Source organism: Pipistrellus hanaki (assembly GCF_964339955.1).
Source record: "Pipistrellus hanaki genome assembly, chromosome: 2".
NCBI lineage: Eukaryota > Metazoa > Chordata > Mammalia > Chiroptera > Vespertilionidae > Pipistrellus > Pipistrellus hanaki.
Window position 1 is genome coordinate 79070704 of NC_140504.1, and position 13002 is coordinate 79083705.

Genomic DNA, 13002 nt, shown 5'->3' on the forward strand with positions numbered 1-13002 from the left:
AATCCAGGACTACTGGCCTAAACTCTCACCTGCCTGCCTGCCTGCCTGATTGCCCCTAACCACTCTGCCTGCCAGCCTGCTTACCCCCAACTGTCCCCCCTGCTGGCCTGCTCACCCCTAACTGCCCCCCCTGCTGGCCTGCTCACTCCAAACTCCCCCCCACCACTGTCCTGATCACCTCCAACTGACCCCCACTGATGGCCTGCTCACCCCCAACTGGCCTCCATGCTGGTCTGCTTACCCCCAATGGCCGCACCCTCCACCAGCCTGATCTCCCACAACTGCCCTCCCCTCTTGACCGCCACCATGGCTTTGTCCAGAAGAACTTCTGAAAGGTCTCCTGGAAAGTCTCCCAGTCTAATTAGTATATTACCCTTTTATTAGAGAGGATAGAGACCTGGTTCACAGGTGGGGGCCGGCTGGTTTTCCCTGAAGGGTGTCCCAGATCAGGGTGGGGGTTCCCATGGTTCTTGAGGCAGCCTGGGCGAGGGGCCTGTGGTGATGTGCAGGCCGGCCACACACCCATGGCGTGAGGTCCCCGCTGAGGGGGTGCCTGGCCAGTCTGGGTGACGGGCTGATGACTATTTGCAGGCTGGCCACCCGCCCCCCCCCCCCCTGCGGGGACCCATATCTATGGGAGTGTGGCCAGCCAGGGTGAGGAGCTGAGGGCTGTTTTCAGGCTGGACACACATCCCAGTGATCCAGGCTCCCAGCCTCTCCTTTTTTTTTTCTTTCTTTTCTTTTTTTTTTTTTTTTTTTTTCAGCGCCTCCTTGAACAGAGGCTTCCTTGAGCAGAGGCCAGAACTGGCTGGAAGCAGGTATCTGGGATTTATTTATCTTCTATAATTGAAACTTTGAGCAGATGCCAGGGCCAAAGATGCCCCATTTAATATGTTTTGAGACTTTTTAGAAGACTGAAGCCCTGCCTCTCCGATCCTTAACACAGATTTTGAGAAACTTTTAAGTTGGCATTAGATAGTTTGTGTTACTTGCAATTCCACAATTATAACAGTTCTGCCCACTGCTGCCCGGAAAGAACAATTTTTACCATGATATTCTTGAATTAATAGGCTCCCCATCACCTATGCGTAACTCTCGTTTGACATTTGTGTTTTTCCAAAAACTGGTGCTAACCTACATTTATATTTTGCTAGAAGTCTGAATCGAGATTAGTGAATTATTTTTCACTATGCATATACCATGTTCTCATCAATAGGAAGTATTTCACTATTTTTAAATATACATTTGATTGTTATTTTGTTTATGGTATTATCCCAACTGGACTGTGTTCTTTTCTCCTTGATGCCTTCCATTCCCCAATCACTCTTATTGCATAAGAATGTATTGTATAACCCTTATTAAATACATATTTAATTCATGAAACATGTTAAGGTAAGTTTAGTTTTGCTTCAGTGCCTTTGCTAAATATTAGACCTCTTCATATCCTTGGTAGTATGCAACATAAAACTTCATCTTTTGGAATATGCATAATATTTTTTTCTTATAATACATGTAGAAATAATTCAAAGAAGTAACACATATAAGGTTCTTGCTAGATAATATATCTTAATTTTTAAATAAATGAACAAGCACAATCATTGTGAATCCCTTTATAAATGTATTCTAAATTTTTCTCCATTAAGGGAATAGCAAGTTTTACATACATTTAAACAAAATCAATGGCACGTAAGGAGCATTAACATTTTTTTCTTAATGTATTTATTAAAAACACATAAAATTACTTTTAATCCATAACTTCTAGTCACAAAATAAGATTAAATGTTAATATATTAAATTGATGATAACCACAAGAAAAGAAATATGACGTTATTTGTCCTTTGACTTCATTAGAAAAAAAATAAATTATTTGCATTAAGGTGTTTAAATTAACAAAACTAATTTGTGGACCACCATCAATATAGTTAAAACAATTCTTATTTTCCCTAACTCTCCTACAAAACTAAAAAATAAACAAAAACAAAAACTACTACTTATTTTAATCTCTATCATTCAAGATCTAGGATATAAAAAAGGCAATAATTTTCTGGAGACAAAATTGTTTTGACTTAGGTCCAATAAAGAAACAAATTTGGAGTATTTTAGAAAATCTTAGACTTAATGTATAAGACACATTTATATCTTAAAACAAGAAAATAAAATATTCACACTGTGCTTTTACTAATCAACAATACACCATTTCCAACTATCCACTCAATGAAGTTTTAAGAAGAAAACTATACATGACAGTCTCAATCCTCAGGATTTTACAGTGAGATGCTTATAATAGTATAGTCATATTTGAAGCAAAATTAATGTATATGTTTAATACCAGAAAAATAAAAAATCTTGACTGGTGTAGCGCAGTTAGTTAGCACATAGACCTAAATAAGGAAGGTTTGCTGGTTTGATTCCTAGGCAGGTCACATGCCTAGGTTGTGTGTTTCCCTCCTCTATAAAACTAATAAGTGTATCCTCAGGTAAAGATTAAAAAATATATATAGAAAGAAAGAAGGAAGGAAGGAAGGAAGGAAGGAAGGAAGGAAAGAAGGAAGGAAGGAAGGAAGGAAGGAAGGAAGGAAGGAAGGAAGGAAGGGAGGGAGGGAGGGAGGGAGGGAGGGAGGGAGGGAGGGAGGGAGGGAGGGAGGAAGGAAGGAAGGAAGGAAGAGAAAAAAAGAGAGAAAGAAAGGGAGAGAGAGAGAGAGAGAGAGAGAGAGAGAGAGAGAGAGAGAGAGAGAGAAGAGAAGAGAAGAGAAGAGAAGAGAAGAGAAGAGAAGAGAAGAGAAGAGAAGAGAAGAGAAGAGAAGAGAAGAGAAGAGAAGAGAAGAGAAGAGAAGAGAAGAGAAGAAGGAGGAGGGGGAGGAGGAGGAGGAGGAGGAGGAGGAGGAGGAGAAGGAGGAGGAGGAGGAGGAGGAGGAGGAGGAGGAGGAGGAGGAGGAGGAGGAGGAGGAGGAAGAGGAGGAGGAGGAGAAGGAAGGAAGGGTGAATAGAGTTGTAGTTCCTCAAAACTCTGATACTCTGGTGTTGAAAAGTCATTATGATGTGGGAGCATCTCTGTGGTCCTCACATTGGCTCTCCAGTGGTGCTGTAAAGCCAGAGCCAACAAACACCCATAGAGTAAATGTTTTCTGTGGACATTTTAAAGAAAGATCATGACATCATTATTTAAAAACAAACCAATTCACTTAAAAATTTAGTTTGAGATTTCCTTTTCAGAATAAACATGAGTTTGTGCTTTGATGATTTCATTGCAAATTTCTTCTGCTATGTATGAGCAGCATTTGTACTAGTCATGAAACAGAGATGAGATTAGAGAGAGATGTTCATAATTTGATGTAAACTATTATTTTAATTATGGAGCTTTCATTCTGGTTTAACAATTTCCCTCTCAATACTAATTCCACAAACTATCACAAGTCCTTGAATGCAGAGGTATAAATCTCAGAAAGATAATGCTGTGAATGTAAAAGGTTTCAGAGAGCAATTATCACTTCATTAATTTGTAATGAAGACCAAATTGCCTATAAGCGGTAGTGGCTTGTGGTCTCAGACCACTTACAAAAACATTGTCACTGACTCTGGAATTTACTAAGGACTGAAGAGAGCAGAAACAAAATCCCTAAATGAGCATTTTCACAATAGCAGCAGCTAAGCAAAAATCATTTATTAAAACTGCTGTTGTAAACCTTACACTATATAATTGTAAATAATGTCCATATTTACCCTATTTTTGTACTCCAAGAACTAACATGTAATGCTCATACATTATTATAGATATGTTATTGCCACAATCACTGTCCCAAGGCAGACTTAGTAAATGAAAACATGTGCCATCTAGAAGAGGGTGGTCCAAAGGTTCTTTCTTTTCACTGTATTAATTCCGAAAGAAAATTACAGACAAAAAAGGGGTGAGGGCATGAGTCTGGATGGGGGTGGGGAGTAATGGGGGGGGGGGGTAAGGACACATATGTAATAACTTAATCAATAAAGAAATTTTAAAAAAAGAAAAAAATTTCTGCAAGGTGTATGCAGTAGCAATGTTGTCTTCAGGAGAAGGGGATACTGAACTAGGAGGAGCTCACATTCTTTCTAAAACTCAAGTCTCCCAAGTCAACAATTATGATATGTAAATTCTTACTCCAAGCATTTATTATTAGACCACAGGAGTCAGACAGAACTCAGTGCCCTATTGTTGTGTTGTGTTGTGTTATCTTGTTCCAAATTATAGGACTGGAAACCGGTTGTATCTAGGTATCCTCTCCCTACCAAGGTCACTCTGAAATCTGTTCTCAACAACATAATCACCATAATCACAGTGAAACTCCCCATCACCAAAAGATAGTGTAGGATACAAAGGAGACTCTTAATTCATATTTTCTAGATAGCAGTTCTATGTCATTGTTTTGGGAGCAGAAATAGAATATTTAAAAACAGCTACAATTATAAGAAATATTAATCATGCTCTCTTAACCATGATTGTTCTGTTCTGGTTAGAGAAAGCACATTCTAATCTGGCTGAGAGTTGTATGCCCTGGGACATGGGAGTTAATATTAGAATTCAGTCCATCTTCCTTTTCTGAGAACTGCCTACATTATGGAAAGATGTACAACCTTATGGCTGGGACAATCTAGTCCTGGAAGCACCTACTCTTTGCAACACCCAGCCCCTATTTTCCTGCAATCTGGTCCTGGAGGTGCCCAGAGGCACCTTCCCTTGGTAACCTCATCCCCTCCTGCATTGTCAGTAACCTGTAATTATTATACCTTGCTGACTTGCCTATGCTTAGAATTCTTACTCTCCCACATAATCTTTGCTTGCTACCCAATATGAACAGCTGGCCTATGGGATGGGGCACAGCAGATTTTTGGGGATGACCTACTGCTCTCCCATACCAATGGCATTGTTGGAATAAATGCTCAAATATAATTCAACCCTGTCTACTTAATTGGCTCAAGCAATGACAGGAAGCCTGAATCTCTTGGTTGTCCAGTTACAATTGATTCAAACATATTTTTTTGAAAAATCTATATTTTAATAATTAATCAGCATTTAACCTAATAACTATCATTCTGATAAACCTCAATGATAGTAATTAAGGATTTTTATGCAGTATTAATTACTCTCTTGGATACATTTTTAGCTACTTGGAAATTGAAAAAAGGAGAAAATGTGTGCATTTAAAAAGAGAGATATGTTTGTATTGACTTTAGAGAAAAAGGAAGAAGTAAAAAACATCAATGTGACTCATTCAGCTGCTTCTTGCACTCCCCAGGGGGATTGAGCTGGTACCCCAGGTTGGAAATCTAACCAGTGACCTCTTGGTGAATGGAAAGACACTCAACCAACTCAGGCACACTGGTCAGGGCTGTTTGCATTTTTCTTTTTTTTTAAAGATGGAGAACCTGAAATATATATTTGGGAATAGATTAAAATGATTTGGAAAATATTAAGAAAGTGAGAAAAAAAATAACTTCATGATTTAACTAATAAAACATAAATTCAATTTCTTAAAATTCTGCAGATGATAATAGAAAAACAATCAATATTCTTACGTTTACAATATTGCTTTTGCATTTCACTGGTTAATAAGAATCAAGTTCTGCTCATTATAAAATGCTGATAATTAACTTTGTATTCAATGGTTGTAAGTGATATTAAGTTGGTCCATGCTATTCTTTCTCTATATTTCTTACATTTTTCTTTCCTGCACTAATTTCAAAATTCAGTGTTCATCTTAGAAATATATTCACATTTACCGTGTGTGTGTGTGTGTGTGTGTGTGTGTTTAATCTTCACCCAAGGATATTTTCCAGTGATATTTAGAGAGAGTGACAGAATGAGAGAGAGACAGAGAGAAACATTGATGTGAGAGAAACACATAGATTAATTGCCTCCTGAATGTGCTTTGACCAGGCCTGCAACGGAGGTACCTGCCCTTGACTGGAATGGAACCCAGGACCCTTTGGTCTGCAGGATAATGCCCTATCCACTGAGCCAAACCAGCTAGAACAATACATATCAATATTTTAAGCACAAAGATGCATAACTTCTTACAATAAGAGTGTCACTATCAAGTGTCAGGCACAGAAATACTTATAAAAGTTATTATACTTCCAGTTATTTATAAATAGTCATTCTTAGACCATTCTGGTCTCAAAAGGACATATATACAGATATATCTATCTGTTTATATGCATACATATATTTCTAACAATCCTATAAAATAAATCCTATTATGCAATTTGACCAAACAGCAGAATGACTGGTCACTATGATGGGCACTGGCCACCAAGGGGCAAACACTCAACGCAGGAACTGCCCCCTGGTGGTCAGTGTGCTCCCACAGTGGGAGCACTGCTCAATCAGAAGCCAGAATCACTAGCGATTGTTCCCCAAGAGGACATATCCCAACTTATCCTGGACTGTAAGAGTGTGCAGGCAGGGCTGAGGGACCCAACTCCTCCCAGTGTATGAATGCCATGCACCAGGCCGCTAGTCTACACTAATAAAAGAGAAATATGCAAATTGACCATACCTTCATGATGCCCACCAGCCAATCAGGAGTGAGTATGCAAATCAACTCAACAAAGATAGTGGGTTAATTTGCATATGCATAAGTGGCTGGGGGAGGAATGCTTGCTTCAACAGCATGGCAGTGACACAGACATTCTGCACTGCCCCAGCTGCTCAAGGCCTCTGGAAAGCATGGGAAGGTGGGGCCAGAGCAGAAACTGGAGTGGGGAGATGCCACTCCAGGGACCAGAGCAGAGAGAGGCAGCTCTGGGGGCCAGAGTAGGAAAGGTAGTGCCAACATCCAGGGAAAGGAAGACCCATTCTTGCACGAATCTTTGTGCATCAGGCTTCTATTATTATATAAAAAAGTTAGAGTAAAAAAGTTGAGATTAATAAGGAATAGAATTGTTTGGGTTTGGGGTTTTTGTTGCTATTGATGTTGACTATTGGTCAACTAAGAGAATTACATTTGCAACCAAAAAATCAAGGAGGAAGAAGATGGAGATTTGATGTTGGAAAGCCAACATCAGTAACAAGATGCAGGCCAGAGACAAAGAATAGAAATTGCTGGAAGGGGCCTGACTAGGATGGTAGGCCAGTATCTTCTGAGTAATGACCACTATCTATCCCCACACACTCATCTCTAAACCTCTAAGTATTCAGCAGAAATTTGATAATGGTATTAGTACTGTCTAATGAACATAGGGAGGACAATGTCCCAGTCTTAATAAGTGTACTAAAAAGAAAATCAAGGCAGGGGTGAAAAGACAGAGATCATTGTTTATTAAATGTTTTTATTGATTTCAGAAAAAGGAAGGGAGAAGGAGAGAGGTAGAAACATCAATGATAAGGATCATTGATGACCTGCCTCCTGCCCACCACTTCCTGGGCATCAAGCCTACAATCCTGTCATGTTGTCACATGCTCTGACTGGGAATTGAACTGTGACCTCCTGGTTCAAGGGCCCACACTCAAACACTGCACCATGCTGGTTGGGCAAGGCAATATTACTAATAAGCAAAGCCAACAAAGGATTTCAGAGACTGAGCACAAGAGTTAGGACCAGGATGGTGTAACAAACTTGTTTAAGAATATTGGGTAGGTCTTGGTACTTTTCATAGTTATAAAAATACACAGATTATTAAGGGTACTCTCTCTAGAAAACTTGATGGTATGGGGATCCTGGTGTCCCTTATAATCCCCTCCCTGAATTCTCTGTCTTTACTCAGAAACTCATGTTCACAGATGCTTCCATCTTCATTCTCAGTGCTTCTCAGCTTCTTTAACACCCCCATACTGAGACAAGAGCTAGAACAGTTTAGCATGACCATTCTATGGCTTTAATGTTAGTTATTCTCCTCTCAATTGGAATCAGTGATACCGTACTGAGATCTTAGGGCTGTGTTTCCATAACTTTATGCCTGTGGACAATGTCCTCTATTACTGACCACAGTCTGTCTAATTCCCTTATGTCCGTGGTCCTCATATAAAAAATTAGCAAGCAAACTTTTCTAAAATACTGATTCATGAGTGTTTCATAATTATTTTTAACTACATACGTAGGTAATTCTAACGGACGCTTAAGGTTGAGAACCAATGCTATATGTCCCTTAACTGAATTTGTCATTTCTATGCTCTACCTGACCTGACAGCATATTTCAAAAACAGCTTCCAAGAATTCCAAATCTCCTCAGAAACTACGTATGCATTTTCTAGAGAGCCCTGCCCCTGTCTCTGTAGAATGGCCTTTGCTCAGCCCTCATTCCATCTGTTTTTTGTTTTGTTTTTTAATTCCAGCTTTGCCAAAGCCCAGGCATACCTTATGTAGAAGCTCACCTGAGTAACCTCATCTTCTACCTCCCACAAAGAACTGTATGATATTATTATAACAAAGTAAATCTAATCATAGTGCTCTATTTCATATCTGGCTCTATATGCAAATCGAGTGCACTACAAATAGATGTAAACAGTGTGTGTGGGAGGGTTACATTCAGTCACATATTTCTTGAGGTATGAATATGAGAGAACTTATTTTAGACATTCTGCTACCTTTATGTTTGCTATAGTTTGAAAGTTTCCAATTGCAGTCTTCTACGATGATTTTTTAAACATGCTTGTATGATAGGAGTTGTATTCAACTTCACATGCATTTATTAAATATATAAAAAACCTAGATAAGAAACCATGAATAGTCAAAAGTTAAAGTGTGATTTTAGTTATGCAGAAGTTTTGATGCTGGAGGGAAAGGCATACGTGTCACACAAGCAAATGATGAAATGCTCTCTATGTGACCTCCTAAAAAAAGTTGTGGGGAAAGAGGAAGAATTAACACCACAAGAAAAGTCCTAGGAAAGGAATAAGAAAAAAATAAATGGCAGGGTAGTAAGGCTAGGATTTCTATAGGGCAAATAGAGAAAAAAGTGCGAGCAAACCAGAAGATGTGTAGGAAAGACCAGTTTAATAAATTGGGTTCTAATACAGCTAAACAACAGGGCAATGAGCAATAAGTATGCGGGCAGTTACTTAGGACAGAAAGGTCTGGGCCCACTTGAAAAATATCCATTGACATATCTCTACTTCATGTGCTACCATGAGAAACTACCGAAAAAAGGTATAAGGTTAATTTTTAACTGGGTGCTGGTTCTCTTGAAAAAGGGGGTGAGGGACTTTAGAAGGAGCACTACAAAAATCAGAAGAGAAGCCATAAGGTGACCTTTGTTGAACAAATGTACACTGAACATTACTCAAAAGATCGTAAAGACATACATAATTTTTTATGAATACATACAGGTTACCTCTACAAGTGCAATGTAACAGCTGCTCATTATGTTAGAGTTTTTTGATTACTAATTCATATTTCAGAAAGATCCCTGTACTGAAAAACTGTAAGTATCAGCTGAAAAAACATCTAAGTGCATGATATAAATCCATGCATGTCTTTAATGCTTCTCTTACAAAACAGTGTTCTCATTATACTCTATAATTCCTTTCAGAAACAATCAATTTATATTTATTGAATGACTGAGTCAAGGTCTGCATCAAAATTGAGTAATAGAAAAGATAGAAAAATTACCTGTTCTTGAATAACTATTGTATTTATATTATATCCATTATTATATATGTTATTATTTTAAAAGGCATATTTATTTAATTATGTATTCATTATTCTTTCTACCCAACATGCTTCCTAGTTTGGTCCTTTTTCTCCTTCTAAATATCTATTTCTGTATCTAAAACAAAGTACTTTATAAAGAATAACTAGTATTAAATATTATGTATAAAATGTTAAGCTTATATAACTAACAAAGCACAGACTGTGCTTTTTGAGATGGAAGGTATTCAATAAAAAAATCAATTCTTTGTATAGTTATGTGTTAGAGAGTAACCTTATAATGAATTTTTTAAAAAATGTTTTAAAGAGGAAAATTTCTAGAAATAACATGTCAGGGAATTTATGATAAATATTTTTGGAAATGATAGTAACAGATTTTAAAAGGTGAAGAAAATAATATTAAAATGTAGGAGATGGTAGAGTTGCAATTAAAAAAACAAAAACTTGCCTGACCAGCATGGCTCAGTAGTTCAACATTGACCTATGAACCAGGAGGCCATAGTTAAGTTCCCAATCAGGGCATATACCCAGGCTGCAGGGGCTCAATCCCCAACAGGGAGCATGCAGGAGGCAGCTGATCAATGATGTTTCTCTCACATCACATCATTGATGTTTCTCTATCCCCTTCTCCATCCCTCTCTAAAATCAATTTGGCTCAGTGAATAGAGCGTCGGCTTGCGGACTGAAAGGTCCCAGGTTCAATTCTGGTCAAGAACATATCATGTTCATGGATTGGTAGAATCAACATCATTAAAATGTTCATACTACTCAAAGCAATCAACAGAGTCAATGTAATCCCCATTAAAATACCAATAGCATATTTCAAATATATAGAACAAACTCTCCAAAAATTCATCTGGAATAAAAAACAAAACAAAACAAAAAAAACCTCTAATAGCCACAACAATCCAAAGAAAGAAAACAATGTTGGAGGGATCACAATACCATATATCAAGCTATATAAAAACAAGCCAGGGTTCTCAAAACTGCCTGCTACTGGCACAAAAATAGACATATAGATAAATTGAATAGAACAGAGAACCCAGAAATTCAACCAAGCCATTATGCTCAATTAATATTGAACAAAAGAAGCAAGAGCATACAATGGAGTCAAGACAGTCTCTTTAATAAATGGTGCTGGGAAATTTGGTCAGATACATGCAAAAAAAAAAAAAAAAAAAAAGAGAGAGAAAGACAGAAAGAAAGAAAAGAAACTAGATCTTCAACTTACACCAAACACAAAAACAACTCAAGATGGCTGAAACACTTAAATGTAAGACGGGGAACCATAAAAATCCTACAAGACTCCATAGACAGCAAAATAGCAGATATATGTCATAACAATATCTTTACAGGCACAGCTCCTAGGGCAATGGAGACTAAGTAGAAAATAAACAAATGGGACTACATCAAAATAAAAAGCTTCTGCCTAGCAAAAGAAATCATCAATAAAACAATAAGAAAGCCTACTGCATGGGAAAACATATTTGCCAATGATATTTTAGATAAGAGTTTAATCTCCAAAACTTACAGTGAACTCATATGACTTAACAAAAGGAAGATAAATGGTCCAATCAAAAAATTGGCAAAGGATCTAAATGGACACTTTTTGAAAGAGGACATTCAGAAGGCCAAGAGATATATGAAAACATGCTTAAAATCACTAATCATCCGATAGCTGCAAATCAAAACAACAACGCTATACCATCTCACACCTGTCAGAATGGCTATCATTAACAAATCAACAAATAGCAAGTGCTGGTGAGGAGGCTGAAAAAAAGGAACCCTCATGCACTGCTGGTGGGAATGCAGAATGGTACAGCCACTGTGGAAGACAGAATGGCGTTTCCTCAAAAAGGTAAAAATAGAACTCCCATTTGACCCAGTGATCCCACTTCTAGGAATATATCCTAAGAAACCAGAAATACCAATCAAAAAGGATATGTGCACACCTATGTTCATAGCAGCACAATTTAAAATAGCTAAGAATTTGGCAACAGCCTAAGTGCCCATCAGCAGATAAGTGGATTAAAAAAACTGTGGTACTTCTACACAATGGAATACTACACCACTATAAAAAAGAAAGGACTTCTACTATTTGCAAAAGCATATAGATAAATATCACATGATCTCACTCATATGTGGGATATAATGATTATCATGATTTGATGAACAAGAATAGATCCAGAGACAAATGGTAAGGGAGGGAAGGGTTAGAGATCAACCAAAGGACTTGTATGCATGCATATTAGCATAACCAATGGACACAGACACTGGGCAGTGAGAGCTTGCCTGGGGTGGGAATGGCTAAGGGAGATCAATTGGGGAAAAAAGAGACATATGTAAAATTTTAGACAATAAAAAAATCCTCAAAAAGAGAAAACTACCAAAATAATTTAAAATGCTTAACTAACTACTGAAAATGTGATTATCTAGCCAGAGGAATTGACTTGCAACAGATATTATGGATTAAAATATAAAATATACATCATAAATATATTACTAAATTTACCATTGTCAAGGATTTTCAATTAAATCTGCTAATTGGAAGTTATTTTTTATGTGGGAAAGAATATCAATATCAATGGTAGGATAGGAAAGATATAATTTATGTTATAGAAGTTTGATTTAAATGGGTAAATATTTTTATTTATATAATTAATATAATTCAAAAAATGTTATTTTAAAAACTATAACCATGAAATATAACATTATCTGAAATTATCTCTGTGAAGAGGAGATCAATATGGTTAAAAATTATTTAATAAAACATTTGCTTATTCCATGAAACAGAAAAATGAACATTGTTAATACTATCAGATATTTTTCTTACTCTGTCTTCCTGTTCATATATATTGTTAAATGACTTTAATTTTTACAGAATAAATTTCTCTTAAGTTTTAGAGATAGGATAATTAGAGTATCATGTTTTCAATTCTTCGTAAAAGGTTCAATATAAAATTGCCCAATAAAAAGATAATCTTAGAATTCAGTATAACTACTTGAAAATAATGGGGGGAAATTCCATGCACATGGCTTTAACATGTCTAGACTGAAAACTGTGAAAAGATGGGCATTGACAGAATTATTACAAATGGCCAACTACTAAGATATTAATGCATAGCAATGGCAGCAGTACATTTCATATCAGTTGTGAGATTCATGTAATTTCCTGCTATGATAATGGGTTACAGCCACAGGAATCATAGTAATTTACCACATACCTGCGGAGCACTCACAGTGACGGAAATGAAATTAACTCATGTCACTGTGGAGCATATGCTAAGTTTCACAGATCTTCAGATAACTAAGTTTATTTTAACACAATAAGTGTAGTTTTTGAGAGCATTTGCATGAAATGTAAGTGGCTTTATAGAAC

At 37.1% G+C, this 13002-nt stretch overlaps 1 protein-coding gene across 2 annotated transcripts in view; it reads right to left on the bottom strand.

The window, feature by feature from the left end:
* The window catches only part of EPHA3 (EPH receptor A3), a 340054-nt gene that overhangs the window by 239565 nt on the left and 87487 nt on the right, over positions 1-13002 (bottom strand). The gene's annotated exons all lie outside the window — the stretch shown is intronic.